A 17,529-nucleotide genomic window follows, 5' to 3' on the forward strand; every position below is an offset into this window, starting at 1 on the left:
ACAAGTAAGGTGTTAGATCATTCATTCATCATATTCATGAGCATTGGAGATTGAGAGTTCGTTATCATCATCAAGAGACCATTCCACAATTAAGAGATCATACACCAACACTATTGACTATGTTTGGGACAACAAAGAGTTATATGTTTGCAATGATAAATAAAGGAAACATTCAAACTTGTCGTTGTTACTAAGGACAATGAAGACAACAAAGTTGAATGTGGACTACTTACACATTTGTAACATTCAAATGTCATCCATTTATCATCATGCAAGTTGCATGAAGGAAATTTGGTAGTGGTACTAAGTGAAAATTCTTTGATCAAAGTTCACACCCTCTCCTTAGCACTACCACTTTGCAAGATGAAGAAGAAATGTCAAATATATGTGCAACCAGCTAAATAAGTTGGAAAGTTTGTTGCAACATATATAGGTGGTCATGTCGTGTTACAAAAGGAGGTGTTGTCCCACTCCCCTTTTTGATAATTTGTCAACCTTTGAATTTGATTCCCTGTGAATGTGATCAAATGATATGACCCTAAAGGTTCTAATAAGCTCCATAATTTTAATCATCCTTTGATCCAATAATGATGTGTACAATGAAGTATAAGCTTTCACCCAATCTAAAACAACCTTTTAATCCCCTATGACTTGTAAGTTTAGATTGTTGAAGTGACGCAATTAAAATGACTAACATAAACAGCTAATTCATATTATTGTAGCTTTTGTTAGGTAGTCATATTTTTTTCCTAGACTAAATTAGTCATTTATGTTAGTCATTTTTAATAGTATTACTTATTAGCTAGTTGTATATTCTAACTGGTGACTAAAATGGTCATTTACGTTAGTCGTTTTTAGTTGGGTCTCTTAATATTGCTAATTTTTGGTAGTATTTCACTTGGAAAAGTTGTGGTGACTAACGTTTTTAGCCACCTAGTCACTAATTTCACCATTTTCTACTAATGTATATAAGTTGGTTCTCTTCTTACGAAGTTGTTGATGTGAGTATTATTACTATGGGAAATAATGTCTTATAAGATTGTTGAAGCTGGAAGCATCAAGATCAAAATGTTTGATGGAAATATAAGGGCAATAATAGAGGTTATACAAGTGCTTGAACTAAAGAAGGATTCAATTTCTTTGTGACTTTTGAATTTTGGAGGTTGGAAATTTACAGGTCAGGGCAGATCACTAAAGGTGTTAAAGGGTGTTTTGGTGTTTGTGAAGACTAAAAAGATATGAAAAATTTACAAGTTGAAATGAGGTACCAAATAAATGAAGCAATGATGGTAATTTATGTGGAAAATGAATATACTCATTTATAAAACCAAGGACAGAGTCATACGAGCAAGAAAGGGATACACATACTAATAAAATACAAATTATTTCCAAATTTAAAATCTTTTAATTTGAACTTATGCAAACATTTTATATTTGGAAAGCAATGTAAATAGAAATTTGAAGTAGGTAGCCATATTAGTAAATATATTCCTTGATTATATCCACTTAGATGTTTTGGGGCCATCCTATATAGTTTATTTTGGAGGATCATCATATTTTGTAATATTTATAGATGATTTCTCTAGAAAAGTGTGGGTCTATGTCTTGAAAATAAAATTGGATGTGTTTAACATATTTAAACAATTTAGAGTATGGTAGAAAAGAGAAATGACAGGAAAATCAAATGTTTAAGAAGAAATAACAAAGGAAAGTTCACATCTTTAGAGTTCAAAAAATATTGCAAGGAAGATGAGATAAAAATACATAAAACCATTATATATAGTTATTACAAAATTGCATGGTGGAATGCATAATATGACTCTTCTAGAAAGAGCAAAGAGTGTGCTTAGCAATACCAATTTGCAACATGATTTATGGGTGAAAGTAGTCATTATTTCTTGCTATATTGTAAATTGATCATCATAAGTTGCAATAAATTATAAAATTCCTAAAGAGCTATGGACATGTTATCCTTATATTTATTTAAAAAAAACAAAACAAAAACATGTTATTACTCCTAAAAACTAGTATTCTAAGTTAGACCCCAATTTGAAACAATATATCTTTGTTGGTTATGATTATGTAGCTAAGGGATATAGATTGTGGGACCCTACTACTCAAAAAATCATTATTGTAAGAGATGTAATATTGTTGAATCCTTCCTCATTAAATCGAATATTATAAAATTTGTTTGGAAATGGGAACAAGTGCCACTTAATCAACAAATTTAGTTGGAGACTCAACCATCTACAAAAACTATGAAGTAAGAAGAATATTTTGAAGATAAAGAATATATGGATTCTAAAGATATTCAGGAAAATGTGGAAATTCCACAACATGGGGGATTCACTTAATGAACCTATAACATATCACGTGCATTCATGGCATACTAAATAATACCCTTAATTTTAGTATATATTGGAAAATACTTCTAAAAATCACATTATTTAACCCCCTACCAATATGAACCCAATACACCTTCCTAATATAAAAAACCCCTACTTCATTAGTTATTATAGGTGTCCATTTTTTCATTAGCCTTTTTTTATACCCCTTTATATTTTTTCATTAACTATGAGCTCCATTTTTTATACCTGCCCATATTAAAACCCTTTACCCCCTATTATATGCTCAATATATTTTTTCATTTTTCCCTAAATATATATCCCCCCAGTATGAACCCACATAGTATCATATTGCACCTCCAATGAAGCCACTGTGATCAACAACTGACACTAAGAAGATCTACATGAGAGAGAAATCCCCCTAAAATGTATATTGATTTTATTTCATCTATTGCTTTGGTCACTGACATTGGGGAACCTTGTTTTTATCAGAAAGAAATAGATGATATCGATAATGCTCAATGGAGGATAGAATGAAATAAGTGATGAATGCCTTAGAGGAAAAAAATCTTGGGACCTAGTAGAAATTCTTAAAGATAACAATGTTGTTGGGTGTAAGTGGGTCTATTAATTGAAGAAAGACATTGGGGGTAATGTTGAAGGATATAAAACTAGATTAATCGCAAATGGGTACTCTTAGGTTGAAGGTATATATTTACATTATATCTTTTCACTAGTTGTTAAGTCTTTTTACATTCATATTGTATTGGCACTAGTTCCTTTACTAGATTTAGAGTTAGAGAAATTAATATGAAAACAACATTTTTACGTTAGATTTGGATGAGTAGATATACATGGAATAGCCAAAAATATTTGTTCGAGATTGTAAAATAATGTTATTTTTCAAGCTCAAGAAGTCATTTTACCTTACTCCATCTCTTATACAACGGTACAAGAAGTTTGACTCCTTCAAGATGAGCCAAATTATATTAGAAGTGAGTATGACCATTATGTTTACTTCAAAAGTTTGAATGATATATTCATTTTCTTAGTTTTATATGTTGATGATATGTTTATTCTAAGCAAAATCGTGGATGACATCAAGAGTTTGAAGGCTCATATGGCTAGGACCTTTATTGTGAAGGATCTAGGAGCAACAAAACAAAACTTGGGCATAGAGATGCATAGAGACAAGAACAATGATAAGCTTAGATTTTCACAACATAAGTATGTTGCAAATATCTCTTTATCTTCCCATTTTAAGCTTTCTTCAGGTTTGTGTCCTAGTAGTGAGGTAGAAAAGTATTATGTCTCAACTACCATATGCTAATGCAATAGGAAGTTCGATGTATGCAATAGTATGTACTAGACCAGATATTTCACATGTAGCGGGTGTTGCGAGTAGATACATGAAATACCCAAAAAGCGAGAATTATAATGAAGCAAAGAAGTTTCTTTAATCTCTTAGAGGCACAAGTGATTTTTGCATCACCTTTAATGGTTGTAGAGATTATATCCGCATTTAAGTTGATTGAAATTTTCTAGATGATTTGGACATGAGGAAATTCACTTGAATATATGTCTTTACTCTTGCAAAAATATCTATTAGTTGGATGTGAAAGCTTCAAGAAACGATTTCTTTATCCATTACTGAGACAAAATATATCACTATCTCACATTCCTGCAAGGAAGAAATTATGTTTAAGGGTTTCCTAGGTGAGCTTGGAATAGTGCAATACAATGTAACGATATTTTATGATAGTCAATGTATTATCTATTTGGCTACAAATCTAACTTATCATAATAAGAGTAGCATATTTATTAAGTACCATTTTGTAAGATAGGTTATTGATGGAGGTGGAGTAGATCTTAAAAAGGCCTAGACTCAAGAAAATTGTGTAGACATGTTTACAAAACCAATATTGTTAGAGAAGTTGTGGTGGTGATTGGTGTCTAAAATAGGTGATGAATTGGCTTCGGCAATATATCAAGTAATTTTTTTTAAAAGTAGATATTTTTAGAATTCATGACAAAAATTAAATAACATTATAAAGAAACTAATATTTTACGTCGTATAATTTTTTTGGTAGTTTGTATGATGATGTCGATTTACGAAAAAATAACATTTTGTGTAACAAATATAACAATTATAACTTAGATATATCTTTGTAGCCCAAGAGATTTAATTTGGTTATAAACCTAAGTTTCTTCTTGATCAATAAAATACCATACCTTTCCCCATGGATGTTTCCTTAACACATTGTAAGGGTTCTACTAACAAAAAAATTGCATTGTATGATTGATTCAATTTTCTATGTCATCACTTCTTTACAAGTAATATTTTATTCAGGCTCTAATTACATAGATCCATTACATCCCATGAGATAAGAGCAATGTAGATGTTTACAACAAAAACTAATACATGCATCCAATAATGTATCTTCTACAAAAGGGGGTTGATAATCTAGGATGTTATCTACTTGTTGAGATATATACATTTCATCTTCTAGAAGAGAAGGATTGTACAACTTGAGGTTATTAATATTTTCCACATCATGATTACCCAATTGTGAGGGAAATTGTAAACATTATGCACTATCATCAACCTTCTATACAATGATGTATGGACCATAACCTATAGGTTTTATTTTGGGATGTTGTTATCCTTTGAAGTTCCATTTACTAAGATATAACTTGAATTTATCCCTAATTTTAAAATTGTGTTGGTACTCTATCGTGGTCTTAGAAAGTCTTTAATTGTGTAGATGAAGTTGATACTATTCATGTTATTTATGAATAAATGTGCTCTAATTTCTAAACAAACGATGAAGCATGGTGATGTTCACATTGTTGGTGTGGTAAGGTAATGGGTTGAAGAGTGTTGGTGGTTCATAAGGAGTTAGGGGTTAATAAATATAGAATGTTTCAAATGGATAGCACCTTGCTGATATATTCACTACCCTATCATAGTTGTGGTGTAGTATATGTAAATATGTATCCCATTATTTATTATGGGTGTAATAAATAATAGCATGCATGTACTTAGCTGCAATTCACCACTTCTATATTTCCATCATTTTGAGGGTGAAATACTATAGAAAAATGTAATTGAAATCTCGATAATTGCATAATTTAATCTAGAATATGTTGATAAATAGGGAGTGATGATCAGAGAATATGTTAAAAGGCATTCCAAAATGAGACAAAAAATGAGAGAAGAAAATACCTCTTATTCATTATGTAGAAGTTATGTCGATACATGGCATAAAGATGGTAATTTTTCTAGAAACAAAAGAAAACAATGAGTATACAATCATTATTGCAAAATGTCAGAGGTACACTTATCAAAAACCTCCCAATGATGAGAAGGGATTGGTAGAGATAAATACAAACCCATATTACAATTCGGTGGCTTTCTCTCACTACAAACAGAGAACTAACAAATAAAATATTCCAATTGGAAATGTATAGAGGACTAAAAGAAGGATGTTGAAGGTGCTACAATGTCATGAGATTGCCAAAATGGCCCCCATATTAGGAAGTGTGTGCTTCTCGTAATTGCATAAGACAATCTTAGGTGTTGAGCACACACAACTGGTTAAGATTATATGGTCAAACCTTGTACACTAACGAATCTAATAATAGGTTCTAGTTTACCCCTGTGGGATGTTGGATGACCTACTGTATAGGTCCAAAAAGGTACATGTCTCATAAATTTGCTTCAAATCCTCATAAACAACAAAATGTGCATTCAAATTGTATAAAACCTAAACTAGGGAGTGGCTCAACATAATTGCAACCTTACTAGAACACCCTCTCTTATAATTAATGATAAAAAGAAACTATCATATGTAATATGCCCACTTGAGATAATGTTGTTTCAATGTTTTAGAATAAAAAATTAGAAACCTAATGAATGGTGGCTAATGTGCAAATTTTTTCCTTACCCCAAGGTAGAATGATGCCATTGTTTAAGGGCCTCCTCTAATGCATAAAACTCATTGTCATATGTGATGTAGTTCAACTTGGATTCAACCTATATTTTTGAATGGTACACCATGGGATGACCTCTCCATTTAAGTATTGTTCCCATGGCACGCTGAGAAGAAATTGTATCCATCTCAAAAGGTTCTAATAAATTTAAAACCTATAGTATATGATCTAAATAAAGTGTCACCTTTAATTCATGTAATTTGACTTTGCATCTTTGACCATATGAATGTAGGAGAGTTGATGCAAGGGGTAATAAATCTAAGAAAAGTGTGGAATAAACACATGTAGTATTTAAAGCCATTAAGAAAACTTTATAGTGTCGTGGTAATAGAATGGGTTGGAAATGTAGCAAGTGCTTGAAATTTATAAAATTCAAGGTGAATACCTTCCCATCCAATTAGAAATTTAGATATTGAATTGAAGTTTTTTCAAAGAAGGATTTCTTGTGTTTGAATTTAAATTCATGGGTATGAAATAGTTACAACACAATGTGCACATGTTCTACATGGTCTTCCCATGTGATACTAAAAATAAGGATGCCATATAAATATATGACAACACTATGATGGGAGTAAAGACAAAAAATATCATTCATTAGTCTCATAAATTTAGTGAAGGCATCGATGAGACCAAAAATCATCACCAACCATTCACATAGACCAAGTCTAGGTTTTAAAGTGGTCTTCATTATATCCTAGAGGCCATGTGAATATAAATGTGTCTTGTTGAACATTACATCCAACTTAATAAAGTACTTGCTTCCCTTAAGGTGGTCCAACAGATCATCAATTCATGGTAAAGAATAATTCTTTTTAATAATGAATTTATTGAGAGCATAATAATAGATGACTAGATGTCATTCCTCCTCTTTCTTAGGGGTAATGAAGGATAGGTATCTGCAACATGATGAGCTAGTTTGTATGTGATTAGATTCAAGTATAGATTGGATTTGGTGTTATATTTCAGTAGTTTTTATTAGAGATAAATAATATGTAGGAGCACTCGGGAGAGATGCACTAAGTATTAACTCAATATAATGTTTAATAGTGTGGTAGGGGGTAGTTTAGTTGAATGTTAAAAATGATTGGTTGCTTAGTAGGTGGAATATGTTGTAATGCATTATCAATCCCAGGAGAAAGAATAATAGAAAGAGAAAGAAGTTTAGTAGGACTAATATGGAAAATAACAACACTTCTAGATAAGATAGATGGGGTTGGAAATCAATGTATGTGAGTTTGTAAAATTTTATATATATAGAAAGCTGGTAAGTATCACTTTTTTTCCCTTTTTTTGACATTGCAATGATGTTGATATGGTATACCTAACAACATATTGGAATAATCTAGTGGGGAGACATCATAATTGATGTTATTTTGAAAGAAGTAGTAGAAAATGTTACTACACCATGTTTATTCACCATAAAGTGAGGTCCAGCTTTTTATATCAAACTCATGATATGGGAATGGATCATTGGTGTTGGTAGTTAAATATTAGCCATGAAAGCCAAGGAAATCATTTATTTATTTTGTACTTTTTGGGAATGAGAGTGGCTAGTTGATTGTTAATTGGGAAATTATGGGTGAAAATAAAATCAATTAATTGATATAAGTGGTTGGGAATAGTAGGGTTTGCAAGAGGGACTACTTAAGGGGTACGATGAGATGTTTTATCCACGGACTCTTTAGCGTGCTCTTGAGGTTGTGCATCATTGTATAAATTTTTGGGAGTGGATTAGTGTTACAAGTTTCAACACTTAGAAGCATCATTATAATGGGATTTGTGGTAGTTACACAAATTATGAGGTTGTAGGGAAGTTTTTAAGGAAGGGTTAGGTTTGGGGGGATTTTTTTAGAGCATTATTAAAGCGATTACGAGGAGGAAGAGGATAAGGATTAGTGGGACACGAATTGTTTTCAATTTTACATTCCACTAGGGCATGGAGAAAGGATAGATCTAAAGTATTAATTTCATATAAATTTACTTCATGATGAAAAGCCAATAACGAACGAAAATTGAATTTGATAGTAAATACATATTCCACATTTATTATTTAGATTTAAATATGGGTTTTGGTCAAATTATCAATATACTAATGGAAATTTTGACTTGGGACTTATTGTAACTGCAACCATTTGTGCATCAAATACTACATGTATCTAGCAGAATAAAAGCATTGTATTAGGGTGTAACTTAAGGTAGAATAGGTGGTGATGTGTCTAGATTCATAGTTGGCTTCAATATATTCATTTAGGTCAATATAAATATCTATACTTTCAGTATGAGGTTTCCACCATGCTCATGCCCATATTCTTAATGGTTTATAGTAAAAATAAAACATTTATCTTCATTCATTTGTAGATGTCTCAAAATATGTTGTTAGGCGACATATCCATGAGTCTAACAATTCACCTTGTATCTATCCTCAATACTTGGGAAATGAGATGTGGGTATCCATTTACAAATTAATGATGAAAGATTGAGACTATTACTTTAGGGATTATGTAAGAGCGTTGACCAAAATCTAAATAATACTAGAGATAGAGGTTCCATCTTCATTTGAAGAGATTTCCGTACATGTTGTGAAGATAATACATTAGAGAGATAATAGACTATAAGAAGAGAAGGTGGCTTCAAAAAAATTAGATACCCTTCAAAGTGTGATTGTTGGGTGGGATTTGCGGCCCAAAGATCCCCATACTAAGATGGTCAAGCCTTGTTATTGGAAATGTATAATATTTGTGATAAAGATTGATCTGGAAGAGAGACCATGGTCTAAAGAGAACTATATTTGAATAGATAAAATTATAAAGAAAAATTCTAATATAATCCATGGGAACATAGATGTCTACTTTTGCACTGAAGAACAATCTAGATGTGGGGGTGGGAAGGTGACCTAAAATAGTAGACACTATAAGAATAGAAACCTAAATCATCTGCAAATCTTAGAAATACAACACATAAATTCAAAAAAAAAAAATTATAACTTATGATTAACTTGTTTATTTAAACAAAAACATTTTATACATTTATAATGGATCCACTCAAAATATTTTCCTAATAAAAACAATAACTAAATGCCCAAACCAGACTGCTAAAAAGATATATACATTTATAGAGAAGGATAAAAAATGCACTTAACTACCTTGCATATTGGAAAATTGGAAAAGCACCCTCAAAAGAGGTATGTTGTTAATGAAATATACATCTAGGTAAATATGCCATCCTATAAAGTATTTATAAAATAAAATAGAAAAAAAAAATTATTTAAAAAAAAAAATGTCAAACATTATAAATTAATGAAGCCTCATTTAAAGTCATAAAAATATATGAAATTGAATAAGAAATATTTTAGATATTTTGAATGTTGACATTTCCGATAAAAACATAATGGGAAGAGGATGCTATCAAATAAAATTATTAAAACTTGTTTTTTATTCTATAAGAAATAAAATTATTAAAACTTGGTTTTTATTCTATAAGATTTTTTTAGAAATGTTACGCTTTCAACAATCAACTTGGTATATGAACAAATGAGTTAAAATTGTAACATCATTATAAAGATGAATTGAAAGAAATAATATTATAAAAAGGTTTTTGTTCTTAAAATAAATAAAAAAGTTAATAAACAAATTACAAATTTGTTTATTAAATAAATTTAAAATATTATTTTTAATTAAAAATAAATTAAATATATAAAACTAGTTATTAACTCGTTATTATTTTTTAATAATTAAAAAAAAAAGAACTATATAATTAAATAAATTAACTCGTTATTATTTTTTTATTTTATTTTTATTTTAAAGGTATATAGTTAATTTTCATCGTTTCATAATACAAGTGTGTTTATATTGTATTTTATCTAATAAATTTGCAAGGTAATCCATCAATATAAAATAAATTCAAATTTTCGTATATATTTACCTGTTGTATTATTTTATTACAACATTACTTTATTTTTATAGATGTAGAATTTTTATTATAAATTAAAATTGTATTTAATAAATAATTTTAATAATAAATAATTTTCATAAATATATATATATATATATATATATATATAATTTTTTTAATTTAAAATCGGTAAAAAAATGTGTAATAATTTTTACTAAGAATATTATCATACTCGTCCTGCAACTTCTTTAAGTTTGTAGACCATTTTTAAAGGAGTTTGCAAACTCTCTTTTTTTCCAAATTATTAATAACAGTTCTTTATTATTATATACAAAATTTAATTACTACTCAAAGTAGATAAATTCTAATAATTTATTGGATAAATATAGAATAAATAAATTCTAATAATTTATAAAAGGGATAAAACAGCTTTATTTTTTAAAAATATTTAATTATTAAAAAAAATTATAATTTTATAAGAAGAATAAAAAAAATTATAATTTTATAATAATTCTTCTTAATTGAAATAATAATTTCCATCTTGATATTTATTATGAATTTATAAATATTCTAACTATATTTTTAAAATAAGATATACATTAAATCATATAATTTTATTTGGATAAAAAAATACATATAAATTGAGTTAAAATTTGAAAACTTCTAATTGTTTAAATATTATATTTAAATTTTTCAAGTTTTATTAGTACAATCGATTGAGGATGGGTCTCATCACCAAGGCGATTTGGGATCAAACCTCATGGGGTGGTTTTGAGGATGGGTCTCATCACCAAGGCGATCTAGGATCAAACCTCATGGGGTGGTTGTCCCCTGTGTTAGGTGCATGAGACCTGTTAAAAAATTTCAGTCAACTAAGGCCTAGTGTAGCCTAGCCTAGGTGCGATCCCCAGGTGACTTTTACAAATTAGATGCCCCTGGATCGTGACTCCTCAACCCACCGATCAAACTTAAAAAATCATAAACAATTTAACAAACAAAAAAATATTATATTTAAATTATTTATTTTTTAATTTAAATTGATATTTGATTAACTATATTTGTGTGTGTGTGTGTGTGTGTGTGCGTGTATGTGTTAAATATTTTAAAATAACGCTCGCCCACTTTCAAAACCATATTAACTTAATATTAGTTATTTTATTACATAATGATTTAATTAATTAAATATGATTATTACTTTTAAACATCAATATGTATTAAATTGATGATGATGATGATGATGATGGTTAACATCCACTAGGGCCAAACTTTGGTCTATCAGACCTAAAGAAATGAATTATTTAGTTTGATTTAAGATTTTATTCCTATGCTCAAAAAGCTTGGAGAGAAGCCTCTCGAGCTCACTGTAATTTTGACAACATAAAAGGCTAGGAAGGTCAGTATTGCAACAAAGATTTTGAAACTAAGATCTAATGTGGTTGTATGTGGCACACTCTAAGAGGAAGTGATTTTCATCCTCGATGTTCGTATTGTCACAGAGATGGCAGAACCTTTCCATCCATGGTGTTTTAGGAACTGCCCAACGACCCGTTTCACTATGGAGCTCATGAGAGTTCATTCTAATATTGGCTATATTAATTTGCTTCTTTGAGCTAGTTAAAACGGAGAGATGCTTTTGATCTTCTTGGGTGGGGTTGATGACCTCCTTATAATATCTTAATTTTCTTTTAGCTACTAAATCTTTCTCACACCACATTTTTCTTTGAACTTAGAAGTAACAATATTTTTAATGTTATTAATGTTTCGCAATGCAACATTCTCATCGATCTCCCAACGGTTTAACTAGGCCCTGTTGTCTTTATACCAACCTCGTTTGAGCCTTAGGTGGTTTTGGCTTAAATTTAAAGCTAGCTTAGGAAGTCTATGATCTCCTATGTTATTGAGTTTGTGCTTGTACAACAGAAGCCTAGTCATAGCTAGGCTCTTGATAAGGAAAGACCCACTTTTATAAGGAGAATAGGATAGGGTGTGTTTCTTTTAATTTTGAGGTTATACGTTATAAAACACTTCTGGATTTGCTCAATCTTTCTCCAGGATTCTCTAGAGATGCTACAACCCCAAATCGCACATCCATATAAGATAACCGGAGTGACTAAAGTTTCAAAAAGGAACTTCTTTCTATCCCACATTACGAGGTTTGTCATTTTACAGTTATTTTCAAGACCAAAATAAGCTTTCCATCCCCCATTAATCCTTTTCTCAATGCTATAGTTCCAGTTGAGTTTGTGATGAATATCAATTCCTAGGTACTTGTAGGAAGACACTTCCTCCAAGTTACTATTGTCATACATAAAATTAGCATAAGTTTCCTTCTTGGATTTGATAATCATAACGTTTGTTTTTTCAATGTTAACAATCATACCCATGGTAGAGAAAAAATCCTTAAGAAGTATAAGTTGCTTATCAATTTCAGATGGGCACCTTGTGAGAAGAACAATATCGTCAGCGTAGAGAAGAAGAATGATGACTATCCCAGCTAAGATCGTGCTAGCACATCCTGCTTCCTCTAAACAACCTTCTAGCTTATCGATGTAAATGCCAAATAGGGTAGGGGATAGGGGGCAACCTTGTTTAACTCCGATATTACACTTAATAGCTTTTGACCACCCCTCATTTCTCTTTAACTTGGCAATTACATTCTTGTATAACCTTATAGCGGCAACTCTCAACTCAAAAGGAACCTTTAGCTCTTCTAATCTGTTCCAAAGGTTGTTTCTAGGAACCGTATCGAAAGCCTTTCTAAAGTCCACAAAGCAAGAAAAGAGATTGGATTTATCATTACGGCATTCCTCCACAATGATCCTAAGTGTAACGAGGTGGTCTGTTGTTGAGTGTTGCTTTCTAAAACCCGCTTGGCCTTTAGCCCACTTACCTTCACTTTCAAGCCATATGCTCAAATTCCTTTCCAAAATAATACTGTATAACTTGGATAGGAGAGGGCTGATCATAATTGTTTGATAATTAAGGGGCTATTTATATCCCCACTTTTAAAAATAGGGATAATGAGGCTTTGAGTCCATGGTTTAGGGAACCCTTGCTTGATTTCTTGATTGAAAATCTTGTGAATGTGGGGGATGAGGACAGGACCTCCAATTTTTAAGATTTCCGCCTGGTAACCTGCAATGTCATTAGCTTTCCCATTAGCCAAGCGATTAACCCCAAAATCAATGTCTTCTAATGAGAAAATTTCTTTTGTTGTGAGCAGGGTTTCAAAGTTATCCATGACATTTGGAGATTCATAAAGCTTTTTAAGATAGGAATTCTAGTCGTGTAAAGCAATTTTATTATTATCTTTAGTTTTCCTAGTTAGAATCTGCCTCCAAAATTTCTTAGGAGCTACCTTAGAGGGGTATAAGAGATTGTCTTATCTTTTATGAATACACTGCCTTTTTTCTCCTTTTAGTTAGGGCTTTGTGTATTTTTATCTTGCCAATTTTAAGAGATTCATCAATAACTTCCTTAATTTCTCTCCTCGCACTTTTACAATCTTTGTCATACCATGGGTTGGTTTTGCTATTTCTTTTATTACTTGAAACTTCAATTGAGAACTTGTTAATAGAATATGAGAGGGTTGTAGTAAAATTATGATAGAGATCTTCTATGTTGTCTATACTAGATAAAGGAAGTAAATTAGTTTTTAATTCATTTATAAAGAGATCCTTTTTATTTCTATCAAAGATTAACTTCTTTTGGCTATAAGGATTATCTTATATGGGATCTCTATGCATGAAAAAATTGAGAGTTATAAGTAAAGGCCTATGATCAGAGTCAGGCTCATGGTCGTTTAAGATGTCAAAATTTGTTATTTCGTTGTATAGAGGGAGATTAGAGATAACATAGTCTACCACGTTGCTACCAAGCCCATGGATGCAGGTCATCTGGCTAGAATTGGGCCACTTCTTTAGACTATTGCAAATTATGAGATCCTGAGCACTACAAAGCTTGACTAGCTCAGACCCAAACAAATTCTTCCCGAGGTCTTTAGAGCTCCTTTTGTACCGGCTAGCCAGAGGAAGGTCTTCATCTAACCAAAGAGGATTAGGTTTGGAATGATTGCTTAGAAGAATAGCTTGGTTTCTTGAAGTTAGAGCATTAAATTCACCCATTAAAAGGATATTGCCTTCATTCCTTAGATTAGAAATATCATTCTCTAAACCATTGTAAGGACTATTTTTATCTAGATTATTTTTCTTATAGAAGTTAGAATTGATGGGGGGGGGAATAATAGATTGCTATGTAGGTCTTTTTATCATAAATGTCAGTAATTTCTATCCAACTATATTGGTTGTAAGGGTCGTCTTTATAAATCCTAGCATGGGGAGAGATGTTCTTCTTAATGTAACAAGCTATACCCCTAATGCCTCTACAGGAGGACTGCTTATTCCAGGTAGGCCATAATGTAAAGCGATCTATGTTAGGGACCTTAGATTCTTCGTGCTCCCAAGTTTCAATGAGCAAAATAATATCAACATCATTCAAGATCCAACTAAGCTTGGGGCCTTTGTTCCATAGAAAGCCTCGATAGTTCCAAGAAAGAATCCAGAGCATGTTGAATTTCTATTTATTATTGTATTTTTGGTTTCTATCTCAAATAACAGCTTTTCTATTCCTGATTATTGCCCATTTTCCTTCCTTCCTAGCTTCCTTTACCTTTTGAACCTCCTTTATCAATTATGCTTGATCTTCTAGAATGAGATCTTCATTTATTTAAATATTCCCGTTCCTTTTAGACTTGAGGTTTTACTAAGTATGTCATACTTATGGTCAGTAGAGCTCACCTTTATTCGGATCAGCCTTCCTTTATTCTCAATTAGTTTCCCCAACCTTGTTGCTTCTGTGAGACACATTGTTTCAATTTGTAAACTGTTATGTAATTTTGTCTGGGCTATGGCTAAAGTATCCTTATCTACCTCCTCTTTCAAACCAAAGATTATAAGGTTCAGGGCCCTTTTGTTACGCTCATGGTCTAATTCTATCAAATTTTTCATTTAATCTTTAATTGGTTTGATATCTAATTTACCTGCCACACTATTTAGGGTGAAGCAACTATTAACTTTTTCTTCTAGCTCTTTAATCATGTCCTTCATTTTAAGACTTTCTAAAGTATCAACATCTACTTTTTGGGATGTTTGGTTCATATCTTGGTTTTGTTTTTCTATAACTTGCAACCTAGTCTCCATTGCCTCCATCTTATTCTCCAATAGTTCTATTTTATTTTCTGTTTCTTTTTGGATCTTGTCTTCAAGAGATGTGAATTTATTTTCTAGCATGGCTACTAACTCTATTTGTAGCTTGACTTCTCTTTCTTCTCTACATTTCTCTAACGACTCTATATACTCATAGAGGCTCTGTAGAGTAACTGTGCTAGGTCTACCTTTGGTAATTGTGGTGAATTATTCATACTTGAAAATATATGAGAAGATATGTATTAGAAAAATATAAGAAATGTGTGCACCTGATATCAGCAAGTTGGACCGCAGATGCGTGTGCCCCAGATTGTTTTTCTATTACTGTAGAGAGATTGTGAATTATGACCGTAGAGAGACCGTAAATTATGACCACAGAGATTGTAACTTATTATCGCATAGATATTGTAAATTATTACCGCACAGAGATCGTAAATTATATTTATTTGAGATTTAGTTTTGTGTATGATATAATAGAGCAAGTTTTTTTCCTATAACAAATTAAATATTTTGTTTTCATATTTTTATAAATTATTTTAAATATTAATATATAATTTATATTAATAAAATAATTTAACTATTTTTTTGTATTTATTAATATAATTTTTATTTTTTTTCAGTGTGGTTCATGGACACCTTGGTTACTGGGTGGCCGCTACGTCCATGGTAAGAGACTAGGCTGATCGACCAAAAGGGGATCAAGCCTTTCAGCCATTACAGACCTGACCCCAAGGGCTTTCGGGAATTGACCCTGTGACCTCCCAAATGGCGAGGCCCTGACTTGACCGATTGAGTTAACCCTTGGGGCTAGATGTATTTATTAATTTTAATAAAAAATATAAATTATTTTAAATAGTAATATATAATTTAAATATATTTAAAGGAAAAATTAATATTAAAATAATATTTTTTAAATAAATTATATAATTTATAATTTTTTCCATATTTATATTTATTTAAATAATATCTTATTAATATAAATTGATATCTTTTGTTAAATGTTATGTAAAAATACTTAAGAGTAGAAAGATAAAATTATGGAATTTATTTAGCGTGTAATATTCCCAATCCCGTATTCCATATTATTTAATTGATCATTAGATAAAATCATTGTCATTACATAAAGTAACTTAAAAAATAGAATAGAAAGTCACATAACATAACAATCATTGATGCAACGTATTAACATAAAGTTTCTTGTTGTACCTTACTGTTAGAAAATTATATGTTACAGAGCAATGGAACACATAAAATATTGCAGAAATACAAACACAGAAAATGCATAAAACAAGAGAGACACAGATATACGTGGTTCACCTAGTTTGGGCTACGTCCACGGAGAAACAGCTAGTCCTTCTTTTTTATATTATCCAGCAAACTGAAGAGATACAACCTACAGCAGATCCATTGTAATTCCATCTTCGCTCTCAATCTCCTCTCTCTTCCTCACTCAGAATATAGATATACATAGACACAATACCATTCCCTCATATATAGTGAGGGGTTTCCTTCTAAGGCAAAAATCCCTAAATTAAACATAACTTCTACCGTTAGATCTCTGCCTAATGAATGGCCCAGATTGACTATGAAATTACAACATTTTACAAGGAAATTTTACATCTATTCTTAACTTCGGGGGCACTGCCCCCGATCCCCCCGTCAAGGGGGGGCTCCCAAAGGTCGCAGCTGCCCCCCCCTGGACCCCCCCTGTAGCGAATATTTTACGGGTGGCATTGTCGCCCCATTACGAACTAGGGTCCAATGCGGAGATACCTTTGAATACAGAAGATAATCAAGCTCCACACCCAACAATCTCCCACTTGGAGACTGATTATAGCAACTCCACCACTGCTTCATTTGCTGGACAGTGACTCCAACTTGGACCTAGTTGTTTCTCATCTTCTTCATCATACTTGAAGACCAATTAAAACTGTGAAAATTCTCTATTTCTCCTTGGTTACAACTTTTGTTAACATATTTGCAAGATTCTGGCTAGTGTGTATCTTTTCCAGCTTCAACTGTCCATCTTCCAATGCTAACCATATGAAATGGTACTTGAGTTGTATATGTTTAGTCTTGGAATGAAATGTAGAGTT

This window comes from Pinus tabuliformis, chromosome 9, assembly GCF_031772625.1.
Source record: "Pinus tabuliformis cultivar Carrire ecotype Pingquan chromosome 9, CPIR1, whole genome shotgun sequence".
Taxonomy (NCBI): Eukaryota; Viridiplantae; Streptophyta; class Pinopsida; order Pinales; family Pinaceae; genus Pinus; species Pinus tabuliformis.